The 23345-nt window shown below is 38.4% G+C and overlaps 1 protein-coding gene across 4 annotated transcripts in view; it reads right to left on the bottom strand.

The window, feature by feature from the left end:
- The window catches only part of LOC106084960 (protein furry), a 470149-nt gene that overhangs the window by 424694 nt on the left and 22110 nt on the right, over positions 1-23345 (bottom strand). The window lies entirely within an intron of this gene.

Genomic DNA, 23345 nt, shown 5'->3' with positions numbered 1-23345 from the left:
GCCCATAAAAGCCACATTTATTATCCGATTTTGCTGAAATTTGGGACAGTGAGTTGTGCTAGGCCAGTCGACATCTTTTTTCAATTTGGCCAAATCGGTCCAGATTTGGATATAGCTGCCATATAGACCGATCTCTCGATTTAAAGACTTGCGCCCATAAAAGACGAATTTATTGTTCGATGTCGCCGAAATTATGACAATGAGTTAGGTTAAGTCCCTCGATAAGAGGTTTTTGGGCCATTAAAAGGGGCATTTATTGTCCGATTTTGCCGAAATTTGGGACAGTTAGTTATTTTGGGCTCTGCAACTTGGCCCAAATCGTTTCAGATTTGGATATTGCTGCTATATAGACCGATATCTCGATTTAAAGTCTTGGCCCCATAAAAGGCGCATTTATACACAATTGAACAATGACTTCTATTTATTAGTATTTAGTCCAAATCGGAAAATATTTCGATATAGGTGCTATGGGGCATAAAGTATGCACTTTTCACCGGATTTTGACAAAAGGTGGTTTACATATACTTTGGGAATCCAAAGTTCGGCCCGGCCGAACTTAACACCTTTTTACTTGTTAAAGTTCAGCTACTAAGAAATTTGTAAACAAGTAAGGAAAGACAAAAGTCGGGCGGAGCCAACCATATAATACCCTACACCAGCCCTATAAGTGGAAATTGGGACCTATATCTTATTCTGAACCGGACTTAATGGATTTCGGTGTAGGTTTTCAGATGGGTTATAAAACAATCCATATCAAATTTCGAGCAAATGTCATCAAAATTGCAATAACTACCGCTCTATGTGGGCTGTTCAAATAGGGCTGTATAAATGTATATGGAAGCTAAATAAAAATTCGAACCGAATTTGATAAAATTTAACAAAAATGTGCATTGTCATAAGAGATATATCGTATGCCAATTTTCATGACTATCGGTTAACAAATGACCCCACTATTGAAGTGGAACGAACATATAAATATGGGAACTATATCTAAATCTGAACCGATTTCCGCCAAACACTTTACGTTTTGTGGTAGTCGTCGAGAAAACCATTGCGCAAACCATTGGGAAGATTGGTGAATAAATGTGCTTGTGATGGATCTAGAAGTGAAAATCATGTGAAACCCATAGATGAGAGTAATATCATCAGTAATATCAAGATTCATAAGAAAATCCTTCCTGTCAAATTTTGAAAGAATCGTTTAACAAATGACCTCATTACGGCAATATTACTCAAAATCAGACGAAAATATATATCGGAGCTATATTTAAATCTGAACCGATTTTGACCAATCTTTTTAGATATTGTGGTAGTTAACGAGGAAAACGTTGCGCAAAGTTTTGGGAAGATTGGTAAATAAATGCGCTTGCAGTGGCTCTAGAAGAGAAAATCGGCCGATATATGGGAGCTTTATCCAAATTTTAGTCGATTTCTATGGAATTCACCTGTAATGTCGACAGTCATAAGTAAATCCTTCCTCCCAAATTTCAAGTTATTGCAATATTAGTCCCAATCGGACGAACATATATATGTGAGCTATATCGAAATCTGAATCGATTTTTTTTTTCAATTTCCATATGCTTTGTTTCTAGGCCAAAAAACATGCTTGTATCAAATTTCAGGATGTGACTGAAGTTGCGTTGCCATCCATATCGTTTGTGTACTGACGATATGGAAAGATAACTTTTCATAACTGCTGGTATTGAGCAGTATCGCCGAGAAAGATGTCCCAGAACGAAAAGCTCACTATGGTACGGTTGATTGTGTCCCACCTAATTGGACTGAGGTCAAAATTAAAGTTATAAGGCAGCAGGCGCCGATGGGTTGCCAGTTTAGCAATCTAAAATCTGAGGCAATAAATTGATTGTAACATACAAATAACTTGGCTTGAATAACGTATACCCAATTATTAGAGATGGGCGATGGATAAATACTCAAAAGGCATTTACCCGGCAAATTGGGTAAATACCCGGGTATTTACCAAATATATACCCAAAAAATTTAAAACATTTTGCAAACAATTTTTGTTGATTTTGTATTCTTTGTATATAAGCCTGACCTTATGATCACATAAAATCGGACCATAGTTACATATAGCCCCTAATGGAACGATCTCCCGACTTAAGTTCTTGAGGCAAAAATTGTTCATTTCTCATGCAATTTCGATGGAATTTTGCACAGTGAGTTCTGGTAGATCCCTTACCACTCTTGTGAGATGTGGTCTAGATCGTCCTATATTTGGATATAGTTGCTATATACACCGATCTACCGATATAGAGTGTTGAGCCGATTCCGGTGAAATTTGGCACAGTGAGCTTTGGTAGACCTCTACACCCTTTTGTTGAATGTTGTGCAGATACGGCCATATTTTGATATAGCTGTCGTATTTGGATATAGCTGTCATATAGACCGATCTCCCGATATAGAGTGTTGAACTCCATAAAAGGAGCTTTTTTCATCTGATTTCGATGAAATTTGGCACAGTGAGTTCTGGTAGATCCCTTTCCACTCCTGTGAAAAGTGGTCTAGATCGTACTGCCATATAGATCGAAATCCCGATATAGAGTGTGGAGCCCATAAAAGAAGCATTTGTCATCCGATTTCGGCGAAACTTGGCATATTGACTTTTGGTAGACCTCTACACCCTTTTGTTGAATGTTGTGCAGATACGGCCATATTTTGATATAGCTGCCAATCTCGCATTGTAGGCCATTGAGCCTATAAAAGGAGCATTTTTCATCCGATTTCGAGGAAATTTGAAACGGTAAGTTTAGTAGACCTCTACACCTTTTTGTTGAATGTTGTCCAGATGGGACCATATTTGAATATAGCTACCACATAGCCTGATGGCTACAGTAGCGCAGAGGTTAGCAAGGCCACTTATGATGCCGAACGCCTGGGTTCGCATCGTTGCGAGAACAGCAAACTAATTTCCAGTTATTTTATACATAACGAACAGGAAAATGATAGAAAATGTTTTCAGTTACCAAAATATTTGAAATTTATTGGGTAATATTATTGGGTAAATACCCAATACCTACGCATTGGAAATTTACCCGGTAGGTCCCATTTCTACCGATGATTGAAACTCTACTTCACCTCCATGGATGACCAAAAAATCAACCCGATAAGAAGATAGATAAAATGGGTCAATTTAGACGCCAAGTTTCCTCAATAGTACGATTTCGATATCCAACAAGGTTAAAATTTGTAAGTGATAGGACGACATTCGGTAGCGAATGTCGGTTCGAAAAGTGACCTGAATCCGAAGATAGTCCACTGGCTCCACAGGTTGTGTGATGGACGTCGGTGGAGAAAGTGTTTAGCATTATCATCTGATATTTCATGCTGGGTGGATCAGAACTGGGGGAGAGAACGGGTCTGAGCTCCGATATTGAGGAGCCAGAAAATCGAGTCATGTTTTCGGCGGCCAGTGCATTAAACTGTTGTAAGCAGTTCAATATTATGTGGCCTAATTTAGACTTGAAGAGGTTTACCGCTTTGCTGTCGCTGAGTAGAACAGACGTCTTAGTCATTGTGTCCATCATAACAGCTCACAGTTTGATCGAAAAACATGCTGACAAACTGAAGGATGCAAGGAATGACTATGGCAGAAGCTGTGAGGATGTTGAAGAAGAGGAAACTTTAGAGACTCCTGTTCGATGTATATGAAAATATATTATAATATTAAATTCATGATAGAGCGCCATCTATATTTCAAATCTAAAATCATAATACAGAAACCCTAATACAAAAGTTATAAAAACCAAATACTAATATGGAAAAATCCTAATATAAAAAAAGAAATTCAAATACAAATATAGCGAAGAATGAAATTATACCAAATATCGAAATAAAATACAATTCGTAAAAGAAATATGGATGTCAAATTAAATTCATCGCTCAATAGAAGTGGAAAATAGGCACACTGTGGTCAACTGGGAAAAAGAGGGCTAAAATGGACCACTTTCCGAATCTATCCAATTTGGAGCCCTAACTATTAAAGAAACCATGATATTGGTCTTTTTGACAAAATTCTGTCATTTTTCTATATGAGGTCCCATTTTTTAGAGCAACTGGAAAATAGTGGGCTGAAACTGTTTACAGGAAATATAATATGGACCACGTTGTTTTAGAATGTATCCAATTTGGAGCCATAAGTATTAAAGCAACCAAGATATTGGCCATTTTTGACAAAATTTGGTCATTTTCCATATGATGCCTCATTTTTCAAAGTAAATGACCCACTGTGGCCAACTAGGAAATAGTGGGCTGAAACCGTTTACACGAAAAATAATACGGACCACGTTGTTTCAGAATCTATTCAAATTGGAGCCCTAAGTATTAAAGAAACCAAGATATTGGGTTCTAAAGGAACCAAATTTTTGGCCATAATTTGGTCATTTTTCCTTATGATGCCCCATTTTCAGAGCAAATGACCCACTACGGCAAACTGGGAAACATTGGACTGAAACCGTTTACAGGAAATATAATATGCACCACGCTGTTTCAAATTCTGTTCAATTTGCAGCCTTATGTGTTAAAGAAACCAAGACATTGGCCATTTTTGACAAAATTTGGTCATTTTTTCTTATGATTCCCATTTTTCAGAGTTAATGGCCCACTATAGGCAACTGGGAGATAGTGGGAAAAAACCGTTTACAGAAACTATAATGTGGACTAACCTCTTTCCGAATCTATCGAGTTTGGAGCCCTAACTATTAAATAAACCAAGATATTGGCCATGTTTGGCCAAAATTTAGTAATTTATCCATATGTTGTCCTATTTTTCAGAGTAAATGACCCACTGTGGCCAACTGGGAAATAGTGGGAAAACCCGATTACAGGAAATACTATATGAACCACGCTCTTTCCGAATCTATTCAGTTGGGATCCCTAAGTGTTAAAGAAACCAAGATATTGGCCATGTTTTGCCAAAATTTGGTAACTTTTCTCTTTTCAATTTTTGCCAAAAACAGTAGGAACTGTTTTCAAAAAACAAAAAAAGAAACAATAAAATACAAGTGATAATTGTAACAAAATATGATAGATGAAGCATAAGTAAGAAACCGGTCCATTTTGGCAAGAAACTGATTTATTAAAAACACGTAAACGGCAATTTTTATGAAACCGTTTGGCGTATTGAGCTCAAAAACCCGAGAACCGGTTTTCAAAACTGAACTAATCATTTAGGTTCTAGCGCAGAACAAGCACATACTGGGTTAGTTGTATGCCCATTTGTGGCATAAAGTAGAATAAAAAGCGTATCCACTCGTCAACCTAACCAAACTTCACTCTTTTCTAATGAACATTGATGATTAAGATAATTTACATCACTCTTTTTTTATTCAACACGGCAACCCTGTCTTAAAGGCCCATATGGTTGGTTTATCTGTGCCTGCTACTATGGTTGGGATGTGTAGCTTCATTTGTACTCTGTACTCTGCTGTCATACTCGCTCATCTAAATTCGACTGTTTGTCACACGACCAACCACCCAACCGTCTTTATGTCTGTCCTCAAAATCCATCATACGAGGTGACGAAACAAAATTCTTAATCATACATGAAAAGCTCTCTAACAAACAATAATCACACAATACAAACATGTAAATCAGAACACAACAACAACAAGAGAGGCTGCAACAACAAGAAACAACCACAAAACACATAACATTTTTGGTTAATACAAAACAAACAACAACAACAGAGTGAAATCAACAATGCCTTAGAAGAAAGAAGAAGAAATCCAAAAACAACTCAAGATTATTACCTGCCCCACCACCCACCCACCCACTTAAGTAGAAACAAATAAAAAAAAACTAACCCCTACAAAAATAACCGAAAATAAGAAAATTAACGATTAACGCACGAATGATTTGAATACGAAAAGAAACAACAGAACAGTCCATAATACAAAGAAAGCGCGCGTGGTTTGAAACGATAAAAAGAGAAAATAGACAAACAAATTGCTTTTACATTCGTCATCGTCGTCATCATCTACATTCTCATCATCATAATCACAATCGAATAATAATAACAAAAACAAAATAGCCAGAAAAAGAAATGACAACAGAAAACATATGATTTGCGAGTTGAAAAGAGCGCGCGAGAAAATTAAAAACAATGAATAAAAAGTTGTTTTTATTATAGTGTCAGAAGATGATTAGCAGGGTTACCATTATTGTAATATCTGTCATAACACCCGTTAAGTGTTATATAAAGATGCTTATAGAGTTTATGAATAACATGAAAGTAACCTATATCACCGTTGGGGTAGGTAGGGTTCAAAGAAAATATAGTCCCAAAGAAAACGTATATAAAGAACTGCGCTGATTATTATATACCCACCACCAACATGGAACGCTTTTGTCAAGTTATTTTCAGTTTTTTTTTTTTAAGCATAATGTTAGCTCAAGGCTCACAAATGTTGGGCATTAGGTAGACGGGCCGTAGTCTCCAATTGGGGCCTGAATCCGAGGATAGTTCACTGGCTCTACAGGGCGTAATTAGACCAATATTTACTTATGCCTCAGTAGTTTGGTGGACTGCTATGGAGAAAAGGCGGAGCGATGGTGGCATAGGCATAGGCGGAGCGATGGTGGCTATATCAGGTTATAGACCGATTTAAACCATACTTAGCCCAGTTATTGAAAATCAAAACAAAATACATCATGCGAAATTTCAGCCAAGCCGGATAAGAATTGCGCCCTCCAGAGGCTCTAAAAATCAAGATCCGAGATCGGTTTTTACGTAAGCTGTATAAGGTTATGAACGGATTTGGACCATTGTCAGTTGTTGAAAGTCGGAACAAAATACTTTTTGCAAATTTTCAGGTTAATGGATTAAGAATTGTGCCTTCTAGAGGCTCAAGAAGCCAAGATCCAAGATCGGTTTATATGGCAGCTATATTAGGTTATGAACCGATTTCAACCATATTAAGCACAGTTTTTGGAAGCCATAAAAAACTCTTCTTGCAAAATTTCAGCCAAACGGATGAGAATTGCGCCCTGTAGAGGCTTAAGAAGTCAAGATCCAAGATCGGTTTATATGTCAGCTGTATCAAGCTATGGACCGATTTGAAACGCTGTTGGAAGTTATAACAAAACACTTCATGCAACATTTCAGACAAATCGGATGAGAATTGCGCCTTCAAGGGGCTTAAGAAGTCAATATCCAAGATCGGTTTATATGGCAGCTATATCAGGTTATAGACCTATTTGAACCATATTTAGCAGAATTGTTGGAAGTCATAACAAAACACTTCATGCAAAATTTGAGCCAAATCGGATGAATTGCGCCCTCTAGAGGCTTTAGAAGACTAGATCCCAGATCGGTTCATATGGCAGCTATTATGTACCAATTTGAACCAAACATAGCAAAGTTTTTTGGAGCCATAATAAAACACTTCGTGCAAAATTTCAGCCAAATCGAATGAGAATTGGGCCCTCTAAAGGCTTAAGAAGTCAAGATCCAAGATCGGGTTATATGGCAGCTATATCAGGTAATGTACCGATGTACATAGTTGTTGTAAGTCATAACAAAGCACACCATGCAAAATTTCAGCCAAATCGGATGAGAACTGTTCCCACTACTGGCTCAAGAAGTAAAGATCCAAGATCGGTTTATATGGCAGCTATATCAAAACATGGACCGACATGGTTTATATGGTAGCTATTATGTACCAATTTAAACCAAACATAGCAAAGTTTTGTGGAGCCATAACAAAACACTTCGTGCAAAATTTCAGCCAAATCGAATGAGAATTGGGCCCTCTAGAGGTTTAAGATCGGGTTATAAGGCAGCTATATCAGGATATGTACCGATTTTAACCATACCTGGCATAGTTGTTGTAAGTCATAACAAAGCACATCATGCAAAATTTCTGGCTCAAGAAGTCAAGATCCAAGATCGGTTTATATGGGAGCTGTATCAAGCTATAGATCGATTTAGACCATGTTGAACACGCATAGGAGAAGCCATCTGATATCAAAGTACAAAATTTCTGCCAAATCGGATTAGAATTTCGATTTGGCAGATCTAGAGGCTCAAGAAGTCAATATCCCAGATCGGTTTATATGGCAGCTATATTAGGTTATGTGCCGATTTGAACCATACTTAGCACAGTTGTTGGAAGTGATACCAAAACACCACATCGAAAATTACAGACAAATCAGATAAAAGTTGCACTCTCTAACAGCTGAAAAAGTTAAGACCCGAGATCGGTTTATATTTGTCTTCGGTTTTTTTTGTCTATGCATTGATATTGCTTCTATTTAAATCGATCTCCTGATTTGTACTTCTCATTTTCGTTTGAAATAAAGGTGATGCGAATAAACGATAGTATTGATATTTACTATTAAAACTATCAAAAATATCGAATGTTGCGATTATCGACAGTCTGCCAGCTCTTACTAATAGCCTATATGCTTGGTGGTTTAATATATTTGTGCGACCACTGACTTGATGTTGAGAGAGGTTTCTCTAACGGAACACTGGCTAAGGACACTGTGTTATGCTTAATACAAGGCGTGTCACTCTTTGATAGCAATTACTGTACAACTATAACTGACTAACTTTCGGTTCTTATTTCTTAAATGGCTTGCCTGAATTAGTAATGTCAGTAGTCGTAAGTTAGGATAGGATTGGGATATTTAAAGCGATTGAACCGTGGCAACTAGAAGGCATCTTTCTTTTCTAGTTCTAATGTATCGCTATAGATTAAAATGTCTAAGTAAGTCTAATGCAGAGTGCCACACAAGCCTGACGTTTACCGCTTCCATCTATTAGTGCATCTGGCAATATTATCTAGTCAAAGTTCTTTTTTAACATTTTTTTTTTTTCATTAAAAATATTTATTTATGTATAATTATAAATTCCACAAAAACTCTTACCCGTATTATTGTTGTTTTCAATGTCAAAAATCAGCCCATAGAAAACTGTAAGCCGGAAAACTAATCAGAATATATTCATGGCTTTGCTTCATGGCAAATGGGTGAACTAACAACTTTGAATTTTGTTTCGCTTGAAATCTTCCAAAAAGGCGAGAAAAAAACGCATAGAAATTTTCCAAATGAAGAAGGCAAACAGAAAAACACCGAACAGCTAAATATACTTTTGCATGTTAACGCAACTTTGTTTCAAGTTTTGCCTTGCTCTTTGGAACTTTTCTTAAACTTGTGTAACCCCCCAAAGTTTCCCTTCCATTGTTTGTTTGTTGGTTGGTTCAAATCGAGAGCTGCAACAGCAACAAAGACAAACGAGAATTACATAAAACAGCCAAGAAACTTAACCGGAAAGAAAGAAAACGAACAGGCGAAACTGGATAAAAAAGAAAACGAAAACAAAAAGATGACGTCGAAACGCCAAAAGCGATTTCTTAAGCAGTTCATCATTGTAACGCGTCTATGCCAAAGAGTAGAAATGCCACACGCACTACACCGAAAGCACTCTAGGTTGAAAAAGATATACATCAACCAGTTAGGAAGGGCAAAAGTCGGGCGGTGCCTAATGTATTATACCCTACCCCTACCCTATAAGTACAATGCGGGAGCTATATCCAATTCTGAAACAATTCGGATGGACCTCGGTGGATGTTTTCAGATTACGATCAAACCACAATAAGTACGGTTGACATATGACAAAAGTTTTGCAAATTACCCTAAATCTGGCGAACATACATGTGGGAGCAAAATTCTCAGATATTGTGGTAGTCATCGAAGAAAGCGTTGTGCAAAAATTTGGCAAGATTGGTCAATAAATGTGCTTGCATTGGCTCTAGGAGTGAAAATCGGGCGATATATATGTATGGCAGTTATATCTAAATCTGAACCGATTTCTATGAAATTGAGAAAAATCCTTCCCAGGAGAAAATCCTTCCCGCTAAAACTCGTAAGAATCGGTTAACAAATGATCATTTTGCTGCATTATTACAGCAAATCGGAAGAACGTATATGTGAGAGCTATATCAAAATCTGAACCGATTTTTTCCAATTTCAATAGGCTTCGTCTTTAGGCCGAAAAAAATGTCTGTACCAAATTTTAAGACGATCGGATGAAAACTGCGTACACAAGAACTTTGTACACAAATTAACATGGACACAGGGACATGGACACATAATAATACCGTGTACCACAGTAGTGGTGTAAGGTATAAAAATTTAAAAACAATTTGTGTTTGTTTGTCGGTTTGTTTGTTTGTTCCGTATAGACTCAAAAACTGCTGAACCGATTTCTTTCAAATTTTCACAGATTGTGGGGAATGATCCGGAAGAAGCAATAGGCTATATAATTTATTGATACCGGTAGGGGTACCCAAAATAAAAGTGAGCCGATCGGGACAATATGGATTCAAATGAAAGGTATTCAGGAGTATATCAGAATCTGAGGTGGGGTGCCTATGAGGGCCGCCAACCCCCGAAACCGCCCACCCCGTTCCACTTTTGGTTTTGGTTGGCGTTTTTGGGGCAAGGGGGAGGGACCCCCCATCCGATATTTAAAAATTATCTAGCCTATGTTTCCTTCCAGACAAACTTACACAATCTGTGAAAGTTTTAAATAAATTGGTTCAGCCGTGTTTGATTTTACGGAACAAACAAAAAAACCGAGTCCCATATAGTCATGATAGGTCATATGCCCATATATCGTATTTTTGAAAGGTAGGGTGACTCCTATACTTCGAACTGATTTTGTATGCCAGATTCGTAATCTGATCCCGAATATCTTTCATTTGAGGCCCATATTGACATGAACGTCCAATATGTCTGTTGGAGGGAATTTCGGGGTTGGGGCGGCCCAATGGGTACTTGGACCCAAATTTTAATACCATATTCGTATTCTATTTTCCAATACCTTTCATTTGATACCCATATTGTCCCGACCGGTCCTCTTTTGATTTTGGGTGGTGCTTTTGAGTAATGGGGGAGGGCCCGCCCCCTCCCGAAATCAACAAATTATAAAGCCTATTTCTCCTTCCTGTTCATATTCGCAATCTACTCCCGAACACCTTTCAATTGAGTCACATATTGTCATGACCGTCAAAAAAAACTATTTTAGGGTGTTTTGGGGTTGGGGCCGCCCCCCAGTTACTTGGACCCAATTTTTAATATGAAATACGTACCCACTCCAGAATACCTCTCATTTGAGTCCCATATTGTCCCGATCGGTTCACTTTTATTTTTGAGTAGTACTTTTGGGGTAAGGGGGAGGGTCCACCCCCCTTGTGATATCAAAGAATTATATAGTCTATGTTTCCTTCTAGACCAACCTACGCAATCTGTTAAAATTTCAAGGAATTCGGTTCAGCCGTTTTTGAGTCTATACGGAACAAACCCATTATATAGACTATATGATACTTGGCTGAACCGATTTTCTTAAAATGTACATAGATTGTGTACGTTTGTCTGGAAGTAAACATAGGCTTTATAATTTTTTTGATATCGGGTGGAGGCGGACCCTCCCCCTTACGCCAAAAACGCCACCCATATCAGAGAGTGGCTCGATGGGCACAACAAAGGTATCAAATGAAAGGTATTGGAGACCAGAAAACGAACATGGTATTAAAATTTGGGTCCAAGTACCCAACGGGTCCGCATTCAGGGCGAAGTGTCCCCACCCTAAGAAGATATTAGAGAGTTAAAGAAGGCGCAGCGGAGCGCTAGTTTTGTATAAAATTTAAGCAGAATCCATGGTGGCGTGCTCCCAAGACTCGACCCGGCCGAACTTAGCACGCTTTTACTTGATTTTAATACTCGTGGAATTTTGTAACCTTTCTAGCGATGTCAAAAAATTTTCAATCAAAATTGCAGACAGCCTCACAATTCCAGATATACACAAATTTTCAAAAAAAGTCGGTGTAAGTCGAAAAACTTATAAACCTTAAAAGATATACTGCACATTTACTCATGTTTTTCGTAGAGTTTTACGAGCTCTATGTCTTAAAAAAGAATCAAGCCGATCAGTCCATAAATAACTGTTTAGAAAGCAATACAAAATTGGACATATTCGAGGAGGACAACTTTCAACCCTCATGGATCAGCCTCTGGATCGAAAAGGGTCCTCAAATTTTGCATACGTATTGGAAAACACCTCAACATTGACTGTGTAAGGTTTCATGTACATATCTATCAGTTCAAAAGTTCCAAAATTATTTCCAATACTTTTCGACTTGGCAACACTTTGCAACATAGGATGGAAATTGCAAATTTTGCCTATGAACATTCCACTAAGGAACAGGGGCAAACTTCTCACATATCAATGAGTGCAGTCCGATTCAAGTTTAAGCTCAATGGTAAGGGGCCTCCTTTTTATAGCCGAGTCCGAACGGCGTGCCACAGTGCGACACCTCTTTGGAGAGAAGTTTTACATGGCATAGTACCTCACAAATGTTGCCAGCATGGGAGGGGAACATTTTTTCTGATGGTCCCGCCAGGATTCGAACCCAGGCGTTCAGCGTCATAGGTGGACATGCTAACCTCTACGCTACGGTGGGTATGGCATAGGATGAGGGTACACCAATTTGGTCATTCCGAGTAACACATCGAAATATTGGTCTGGAACCCAACATAGTATATATATTCTTGATCGTCTTGACATTCTTAATCGATTTAGCAAAGTCCATCCGTCTGTCTGTCGAAGCACGCAAACTTTCGAAGGAGTAAAGCAAGGTGCTTAAAATTTTGCATAAACACTTCTTATTAGTGCAGGTCGGTTGGGATTGTTAATGAGCCAAATCGGTCCATGGTTTGGTATAACTGCCATATAAACCGATATCGGATGTTGATTTCTTGAGCCTCTAAGGGCGCAATTATCATCCGATTTGACTGAAATTTAGCACCAAGTGATTTGGCTTGACCATCAACAACTGTGCCAGGTATGGCTCAAATGGTTTCATAAGCTGATATAGCTCCCATATAAACCGATCTCAGATCCTGATTTCTTGATCCGCTAGAGGGCGCATTATTATCCAATTTGGCTGAAATTTTGCACGAAGTATTTTGTTTTGACTTCCAACAACTGTACTTAGTATGGTTAAAGTCGGTAGTTAACCTAATATAGCTGTCATATAAAGCGATCTTGAATCTTGACTTCTTGAACCACTAGAGGGCCCAATTCTCCTCCGATTTGGCTGAAATTTTATACAAAGTGTTTTGTTATGACTTCCAAAAATTGTGATAAGTTTGGTTCAAATTGGTACATAATCTCAAATAGCTGCCATATCAACCGATCTTGCATCTTGCGATCAGTTCCCATATAAACCGATTTCGGATCTTGACTTATTGAGCCGATAGAGGGCGCAATGATTATCCGAGTTGGCTGAAATTTAGCATGAAGTGTTTCGGTTGACCCATCAACAACTGTGTCAAGTATGGTCCAAATTGAGTCATAACCTGATATAGCTCCCATATTAACCGATTTCGAATCATGATTTCTTGAGCCGCTAGAGGGCGCAATAATTATTCGATTTGGCTGAAATTGAGCATGAAGTGTTTTGGTTTGACCATAAACAACTGTGCCAAGTATGGTCCAAATCGAGTTATAACCTGTTGCAGCTGCCATATAAACCGATTTCGAATCTTGCTTTCTTGAGCCGCTAGATGGCGCAATAATTATCAGATGTGGCTGAAATTTAACATGAAGTGTTTTGTTATAACTTCTTACAAGTGCGCCAAGTATGGTTCAAATCGGTTGATATTCTGATATAGCTCTCATATAAACCGATCTCAGATCTTGTGTTCTTGAGCCGCTAGAGGGCGCAATTATTATCCGATTTGGCTAAAATTTTGCATGAAGTGTTTTGTTCTATCTAAAACCTACGCCAAGTATGGTTCAAATCGGTTCATAACCTCTTGTAGCTCCTATATAATCCCATCTCGGATCTTGACTTCGTGAGCCTCTAGAGGGATAATTATTATCCGATTTGGTTAAAATTTTACACAAGGTCTTCTTGTATTAACTTTAAGATACGTGATAAATATGGCCTGAATCGGTCCCTAACCTGATATAGCTCCCATATAAACATATCACCCAATTATATTTCTTGAGCCACTATAGGACATAATTCTTATTCGATTTGGCCGAAATTTTGCACAATGAATTACACTTTGGTCTCCAAGAGCCGAACCAAGTATGGCCCCAATCGGTTCATAACTTGGTATAGCTGAAATAGCATAGGAATTCTTATTCATTATCTTTTGTTTGCCTATAGAGAGATATCGGCCAAAGAACTTGACAAATGCGATCCATGATGGAGGGTATATAAAATTCGGCCCAGCCGAACTTTCCTCGCCTTTCTTGTTATATGTACTACAAAATTCCCAATATTTAATAAAAAAAAAAATTGGAAAATTGGTTTGAGTTCTCAAAACGCACTCTCACAACCCACTGTAGTGTAACTATTTTGGTTTCTAAGACAAACTTATAACGGGTTTGACAATGATCAATTACTGTCGTGACAACACCAGAGTTGATAGTGTGGTGTCTCTTGTTTTTGGTTTTTAGTCGAAGGCATTCGAATCAGTTAAGAAGATAAATTGTCAATGTTGGCCCATTACAGACAGCATTACTGATAGTGATATCACTTTTGTTGTTGCTGTTGTTGGTTTGTTTTGTTCTTTTTTTACATCATCAGGGTGTAAATTTTCTGATAGTTGAAATTTGTTTTGTCGTTCTGAGAAATGTGTTTTTGTTTGTGCTGTGATGTGTTTTTGGGGTTAGGCCATCGTCAGTGTTCCCCCATCTCCTCTTTAACTCTGTGTACGTGACGTATGATTAATAGAAATTAATTTTCCACACATACGCCACAATGACCCACTATGTGATTAGGGCGGATAGGGGTTAGCTAGATGGAGATATTGAACATATTGGTCTATAAGATAATATGTTGTAAGTTTGTAGCTGACCCATGGGGGGAGGGGTTGTTATTGGAACGTTTCATGTGGTAAGTTCTTGATTGTTAATCAGTCCCCCCTCGTCCCTTACGCCTTTGTTTGAGACTAATTAGTTAAAGCACATGTGTTTGTAAAGATTTTGGACCCCCAATTAATAGCCACAATCGTTTAGATTTTGTCAACAGATGTGCATGCAGTGTAACATATTGGGCATTTAATTTAATATAGGGTGATTTTATTAGGGGTATATTATTTTGAAATCAAAGTAATTTTGTTAAAATCAGGTGAGCTAACTAGCTTTAATGTTAATGTTTTACATTGAGTTCAGTCATAAGGCTGCCAAGGCTAGTGTAATTTATAATTTTAGTTTCGGCTGAAGCTGATGTATATAATTATAATTACTCGATTCCCCATTCCAAATTTATCACATCAATGAAGCCGGTTTTGGTTTAGATAGGCTACGTAAACAATTTTGGCATAACGCTGATCCACAACTTATAACACAAATCCACGAATTCGATGAAATTTGACACAGTGTGTTCTGGTAAACCCTGGCAAATGTGGTACAGATCGGACCATATTGGGATATAGCTCCCATATATACCCATCTCCCGATATTGGGTAATCAGCCTATAAAAGGAGCATTTTCCATCCGATTTCGATGAATTTTGGCACAGCGAGTTCCGGAACCTCTCTAAACCTTTTTGATGAATATCGTCCAGATCGGACCATATTTGGATATAGCTGCCATATAGACCGATCTCCCGAAATAGCATTGAGCCCATAAAACGAGCATTTTTCACACGATTTTGATGAAATTTGAAACAGTGCGTTTGGCACCCCTCTAAACCTTTTTGTTGAATATCGTCCTGCTTTGGTCATATAGGGAATGTGGACCAAATACTCTACACAATATTCTATACAATACGCTATATTGGGATATCAGTCTATATCGCAGCTATATCCAAATATGGTCCGATCTGGACGATATTCAAAACTCACAGTTTCAAATTTCATCAAAATCGGATAAAAAATACTCCTTTTATGGGCTCAATACTCTATATCGGGAGATCGGTCTATATGGCAGATATATCCGATCTGGACAATATTCAAAAAAAATAATTAGAAGGGTACCGGAACTCACTTTGCCAAACTTCATTGAAATAGGATGAAAAATGCTCCTTTTATAGGCTTTACATAATATCGGGAAATCGGTATATATAGCAGCTATATCCAAATATGGTCCGATCTATACCACATGTGACAGGAATGGGTAGGGGTCTACCAGATCACACTCTACCAAATTTCATCGAATTCGGGTAATAAATTGATCTTTTATGGCCTCAATACCCTATATCGGGAGATCGGGTGGTCCGTCTAAAGGCAGCTATATTCAAATATAATCTGATCAGAACCGCACTTCACAGAAATGAATAGGGGTCTACCAGAACTCGCTGTGACAAATTTCATCGAAATCGGATGAAAAATTACCAATTTATTGCCTCAAGACTTTAAGTCTGAAGATCGGTCTATATAGCGGCTATATATAACTAAAATCCGATTTTATGAGGTCAGTTCGAAATTATCAAAAATTGTTTGGAAAATGTTTTTATACCGAAGATATCAGTAAGATTATAATTACCCAAAAAAGGTTTTTATTGGGTATTTACCCAATCGGTCTATATAGCGGCTATATATAACTAAAATCCGATTTTATGAGGTCAGATTTATATACAATGAATACGAAATTATCAAAAATTGTTTGGAAAATGTTTTTATACCCAAGATATCAGCAAGATTATAATTACCCAAAAAAGGTTTTTATTGGGTATTTACCCAATAAATACCCAAGCATTGGGTATTTGCCCGATAGAAACCCATCTCTAAGCATGCCACATAAAATAAATGTTTGAGGAATATAATAGGCAATCAGTGTCCGGTACATATGTTCACAAATGCAAATTTGCCCATGAACATTCCATTAAGGAACTGGGACAAACTTCTCACATATCAATGAGTGCTGTCTGATTCAATTTTAAGGGACCGCCTTTTTTTAGCCTACTCAGAACGGCGTGCCGTAGAGCGACACTTCTTTGGGGAAAAGGTTTTACATGGCAAAGTACCTCACGAATGTCAACAGCATTAGAAGGGGATAACCACCGCTGAAGTTTTTTGAAATTCCTGCCAGGATTCGAACCCAGGCGTTCAGCGTCATAAACGGACATGCTAACTTCTGCGCTACGGTGACCTCCACTTATCTTCATCTTAACATTTCTTCACTATTTTAATAAAATACCTGTCACTCTTAAAACAACACCCCGTCAAATGTGCCTTAGAATAATGCTACCTATTTACAAAATCTGCAAATCACACAAATTCAGTACGTTTTCAATTTAAGGCAATGCACATTAGACCGTCCCTTGCTAGAGAGGGAAATTGTTTTTTGCGAATAGAGAAATAAAGGGTGATTTTTTTGAGGTTAGGATTTTCATGCATTAGTATTTGACAGATCACGTGGGATTTCAGACATGGTGTCAAAGAGAAAGATGCTCAGTATGCTTTGACATTTCATCATGAATAGACTTACTAACGAGCAACGCTTGCAAATCATTGAATTTTATTACCAAAATCAGTGTTCGGTTCGAAATGTGTTCAAATTTTGACAAATTTTGTTCAGCGATGAGGCTCATTTCTGGTTGAATGGCTACGTAAATAAGCAAAATTGCCGCATTTGGAGTGAAGAGCAACCAGAAGCCGTTCAAGAACTGCCCATGCATCCCGAAAAATGCACTGTTTGGTGTGGTTTGTACGCTGGTGGAATCATTGGACCGTATTTTTTCAAAGATGCTGTTGGACGCAACGTTACGGTGAATGAACACATTTCGAACCGAACACTGATTTTGGTAATAAAATTCAATGATTTGCAAGCGTTGCTCGTTAGTAAGTCTATTCATGATGAAATGTCAAAGCATACTGAGCATCTTTCTCTTTGACACCATGTCTGAAATCCCACGTGATCTGTCAAATACTAATGCATGAAAATCCTAACCTAAAAAAAATCACCCTTTACATATCCTCCGAGCACGCTACCAACTCGGCTACCGGGGCGCCTAATAATCGGTTCTAACTCTGAATCGATTTTTTACAATATTGATAGCGTTTATCTTTGGGCTTAAAAAACCTATATATGCACAATGTCGTGATGATTGGATAGCAAATGCGAACTTAGTCACAAAAAAACACAGATGACTATCAGCACAGAAAGGATATGCGAGCAAACGGACAGCAAGACGAATCAGCAGGAATTTCTGAGTGGAAGTACATATTTTATCACAGCTACAGTAGTGACGCAGGGTAAAGTTTGAGTTTTTATAATAAATTTTATATAAGTTTACCAATTTCATGCTAGGACCTGAAATACTCAATTGGATTTTTTAAAAACAACAACATCCAACTTTACCAAAACTGGTAAAAATATGCCGTGTCACAACGTGGCGCCAGAAGGGGTTGTCACTGGTATGCATTCGTCGGAGGTTATTAGAGAAATTGTGGTTGAGCCGAAAATCCTTTGGGCGATAAGAATTTTCGAATCCTTAAATCACCAGGCTCTGAATTACAAGAATTACTGTGTCTGATAGACTGGTTCCTTAGCTTAGGGAGATATACTCTGCTTGAATCAGCATGTCATAAAATACCTGTGGGGTGGAGGGACACGAAAGTCATTTTCATTCCGAAAGCAGGAAAACTTTAGCACACAAAGGCGAAAGATTTTCCTCCTATTAGTCTGTCATCTTTTATGCTGACGACTCTTGAGAGGTTGACAGAAACATATCTTAGGGCAAAGATCCCCGGATATCGCCTGTCGCGACAGCAGCATGCATATAGTAAAGGCAAATCCACTGAAACAGCCCTTCACGACCTAGTCAGCTACATGGTGGTGTACTGCCTCCTCTACTTTGGTAGAGGAGGCGAGCAAACGGACAGCAAGACGAATCAGCAGGAATTTCTGAGTGGGAGTACATATTTTATCACAGCTACAGTAGTGACGCAGGGTAAAGTTTGAGTTTTTATAATAAATTTTATATAAGTTTACCAATTTCATGCTAGGACCTGAAATACTCAATTGGATTTTTTAAAAACAACAACATCCAACTTTACCAAAACTGGTAAAAATATGCCGTGTCACAACGTGGCGCCAGAAGGGGTTGTCACTGGTATGCATTCGTCGGAGGTTATTAGAGAAATTGTGTTTGAGCCGAAAATCCTTTGGGCGATAAGAATTTTCGAATCCTTAAATCACCAGGCTCTGAATTACAAGAATTACTGTGTCTGATAGACTGGTTCCTTAGCTTAGGGAGATATACTCTGCTTGAATCAGCATGTCATAAAATACCTGTGGGGTGGAGGGACACGAAAGTCATTTTCATTCCGAAAGCAGGAAAACTTTAGCACACAAAGGCGAAAGATTTTCCTCCTATTAGTCTGTCATCTTTTATGCTGACGACTCTTGAGAGGTTGACAGAAACATATCTTAGGGCAAAGATCCCCGGATATCGCCTGTCGCGGCAGCAGCATGCATATAGTAAAGGCAAATCCACTGAAACAGCCCTTCACGACCTAGTCAGCTACATGGTGGTGTACTGCCTCCTCTACTTTGGTATATAGCCATTGCAAGTGCAAATTCGCCCATGAACATTCCATTAAGAAAGTGGGGCAAACTTCTCACATATCAATGAGTGCTGTCCGATTCAAGTTTTAAGCTCAATGATAAGGGGCGTCCTTTTTATAGCCGAGTCCGAACGACGTGCCGCAGTGCGACACCTCTTTGGGGATATGTTTTTATATGGCTTTTATGCATGGCATAGTACCTCAAAAATTTCGCTAGCATTAGGAGGAAGAGTTTCCCAGCACTCTGAGAGATATAATTCAGAAAGCTTTACGTGCAACAGCGAAGTGGGCTACCGAAAGTGGTCTAGATATAAATCCATGCAAGACAGAAGAAGTTCACTCCAGCAGGAAAACTATCCAAACTATGTGGCCTAATCTAGACTAATCGGAAAACATGCTGACAGACTGAAGGTTGCCGGCAACGACTTTTGCAGAAGCTGTGAGGACAGCGATGAAAAAGAGACTATAGAACACCTTCTGTGTGTGTGTGTCCCACCAGCATTCAGAAGGAGTTGCACTTAAGGTTCTCACTTCTTTGAGAACCTGTCTGATTTAGCGGATGTGAACATTCGCAAGTTATTGGGCTTTTCAAAGCGATCTGGATGGTTCAACGGTAGGAACTAGAAGACATCTTCCTTCTTCTGTTCCTGTGGTAACTGCCACGCAAACCTAATCTAACCTAACTGACACAGATAGCATGCTGAGAATATGGAAAGAACATTTTAGCTAACTTCTAGCGCCGACGATGACGGCGAAGAGGATACCGCAGAACCAATCAATTATGATGTTATAGTATGTTTACCTCCTAGTCAGAATGTGGTCCAAGTAGCAGTGACCCGACTAAAGGACAACAAGGCAGCAGGAGCCGACGGGTTACCCGCTGAACTATTTAAGACCTAAGGCGACACGCTGATAAGGCGTATGCATCAGCTTGGGTGAGCAATCTGGCTAGAAGAACGCATACCCGATGATCGGAACCTCAGCATACTATGTCCCGTACACAATAAAGGAGACAAGACGGAATGTGTGAACTACAGAGGAATAAGTCTCCTCCCCATCGCATACAAGATACTCTCGAGCGTACTGTATGAAAGATTAAAACCTAAAGTCAACGAGATAATTGGGCCCTATCAATGCGGCTTTAGACATGATTAATTCAACCCTAGACCAGATATTAACACTGCGCCAAATCCTGGAAAAGTCCCAAAAAGGACAAATCAATACCTACCACATCTTTGTTGACTACAAAGCCGCTTCAAAAGGTGTTTCTGTGTTTGGTATCCCTGCAAAATTAACAAGACTCTGCAGTATGACACTTGCTGATACTCGTTCTTCAGTAAGAATAGAAAAGAATCTCTCGGAACCATTTAATACCAAACGAGATTTTAGACAAGGAGATAGCCTATCGTGTGATCTCTTTAATATCCTGCTGGAAAACATTATACGAGATGCAGATGTGAATAGCACACTAATCACAAGAGGACACATGCTACTTGCCTATGCCGACAACATCGTCATCAAAGGTCGGTCACCGGAGATAGTAACTGCAGCCTTTGAAAGAATCGAAAGAGAGTCAGTGAAAATGGGTCTGTCAGTAAATGGAGATAAGACGAAATGGATGGTATCAACTCCCTAGAAGAAAATGGAGAAAGTTTGAAACCACAACTTTGAGATAGCAACTTTATCTACCTCGCCACCGCCGTTACCGAAACGAATGACACCAGTTTTGAGATTAAGCGAAGAATAATACTGGCAAACAATGCTACTTTGGATTAAGTAAGCAGTTTAGTAACAAGGCCACGTCTCGACAGACGAAGATTACACCCTACAAGACACTGATACTGCCCGTGTTGTTATATGGGTCTGAGGCATGGGTACTTGTGAAAGCAGATGAGACAGTGCTTGGAGTGTTTGAGAGAAAGATTATTCGTAAAATATATGGGTCAGTTTGCGTTAATGGAGAATATAGGCGTCGTATGAACCACGAGCTGTATGACGACGATTACATAGTTACACGTATCAAAATATAACGGCTGCGTCTGTCATAGCCAATTAAAGTAAAGTGGGTAAAACAAGAAACAAAAACATTTATAACTTTAAACCCATTCCAAACTAGTCCTTAGAAATCACAAGAAAGGCCAAAATGTGATGTAAGTTAAAAAAGAACTGCAATTATTTTATTCCATGCCAAATACCCCATTAAAGACCAGAGCGAAATAAAAATGTATGCTGTCTGAATCACCTAATGTGAGAGGTCTCTATTTTAAAGCTAAGTACAAATGGCGTCGAGTCTATGGCGATGACAGTTCTCAAACGAAATTTTACACCAAATTTTACTTTCAAACCTCATCATAGATACGAGCACCATACAAAGAAATCATCAGAAATGACTTCTTTACGGATATGATGGAAACTTGGCACAGTAACCCATATTTTCAAGTATACCAAACTTTTTAACACATTTATTGCTTAGAAAATTAACCTCACACCTTTCCATCTACCAGAAGTAATGCTAAGGTGAACAGTTTTGAGTACATTATGCAATTACCATCGATACAGTCAATTGCTTAAGCTGACTCTCATACACAAGTGAATAAAGACGCCAACAATTCATTCATTCATTCACACAACACTACAACATATATTTTTTAGGCACTTTAATTCTAGATAGCAGTTATAGGCAGTTTTGAAACTTTTTTACTTTATTTTCACTTTAATGCTTGAGAACAATTTTAATTTTCTTTTCTATTTTATTTATTTTTGCTTCTGTTAAACTTTAGCATAAACGAAAAATAATCGCCAAGGAAAAGCATTAAATAACAGACAACTTTAATGGCATGTGCCACCAAGCGACGACAGAACAATTTGAAACAAATGGAAAAGAGTGACTGACTGATTTGGCTGTCTGCCTCATGGCCCAGTTGAATTTTGGGAATTTTGCTGCAAATTTCATATGCTACAGCATTCTAGTTCTCAGCTAACTTTTTTTGTTGCTTTTTGTTTGTTCTAAAATTTTTGTCAATATAAGGAATTCTATGACTTACATTTTCTAGTGGGGGGTTTCTTTTGCTTTAACATTTATTTGCTAAATGGAGCAAATGACTGATTTTTCAAAAATTCAACGAGAATTCAAACTTTGTAAGAAACTTGCCGGCCCGGTGTGCTTCGCTGCACCATTAAGTGTTTGCGGTCCCCATTAAGTGTTTGCGGCCCCCTTTTGACATGGTCCAAATTTTAAAATATTTTATATTCTCAAACTCAAACACTTCTCCTTAGAATCCTATATTGTCCCGTTTGGTATACATATCCTCTGTGGGCATAATTTTTTTGGGGTGGGACAACCCGTCTGGGACTGGACCCCACATTTTTATATAGGTTACGTATTCTACTCTCAAGTACCTTTCATTTAAATTCCATATTATCCCGTTCGGTGTACCTGTCCATTTGTGGCCTAATTTTGGGATGGGACCAACCGCCTGAGAATAGACCTCAAATTTTTTTAAAGGTTTCGCACTCTACTATCAAGTTCCTTTCTTTTGAATCCCATATTGTCGCGATCGTCCTACATGTCCGTTTAGAGGAGGTTTTTGGATTGGGTGATCTCCCTGGGATTTGACTCCATATTTTTATATAAGTTTCATATTGTACTTCCAAATACCTTTCATTTGATACCCATTTTGCCCCAATTGGTAAACATTTAATTTCTGGTTGGTTTTTGGGGGTTGAGCGGGCCCCCGACACTTGGGGTCAAATAGTTATATCAACTCTAGTTTCAAATACCTTTCATTTGA

Source organism: Stomoxys calcitrans, chromosome 1 (genome assembly GCF_963082655.1).
Source record: "Stomoxys calcitrans chromosome 1, idStoCalc2.1, whole genome shotgun sequence".
Lineage (NCBI taxonomy): Eukaryota > Metazoa > Arthropoda > Insecta > Diptera > Muscidae > Stomoxys > Stomoxys calcitrans.
The sequence above is the reverse complement of the archived record's forward strand: the minus strand, read 5'-3'. Positions and strand labels throughout refer to the sequence as shown.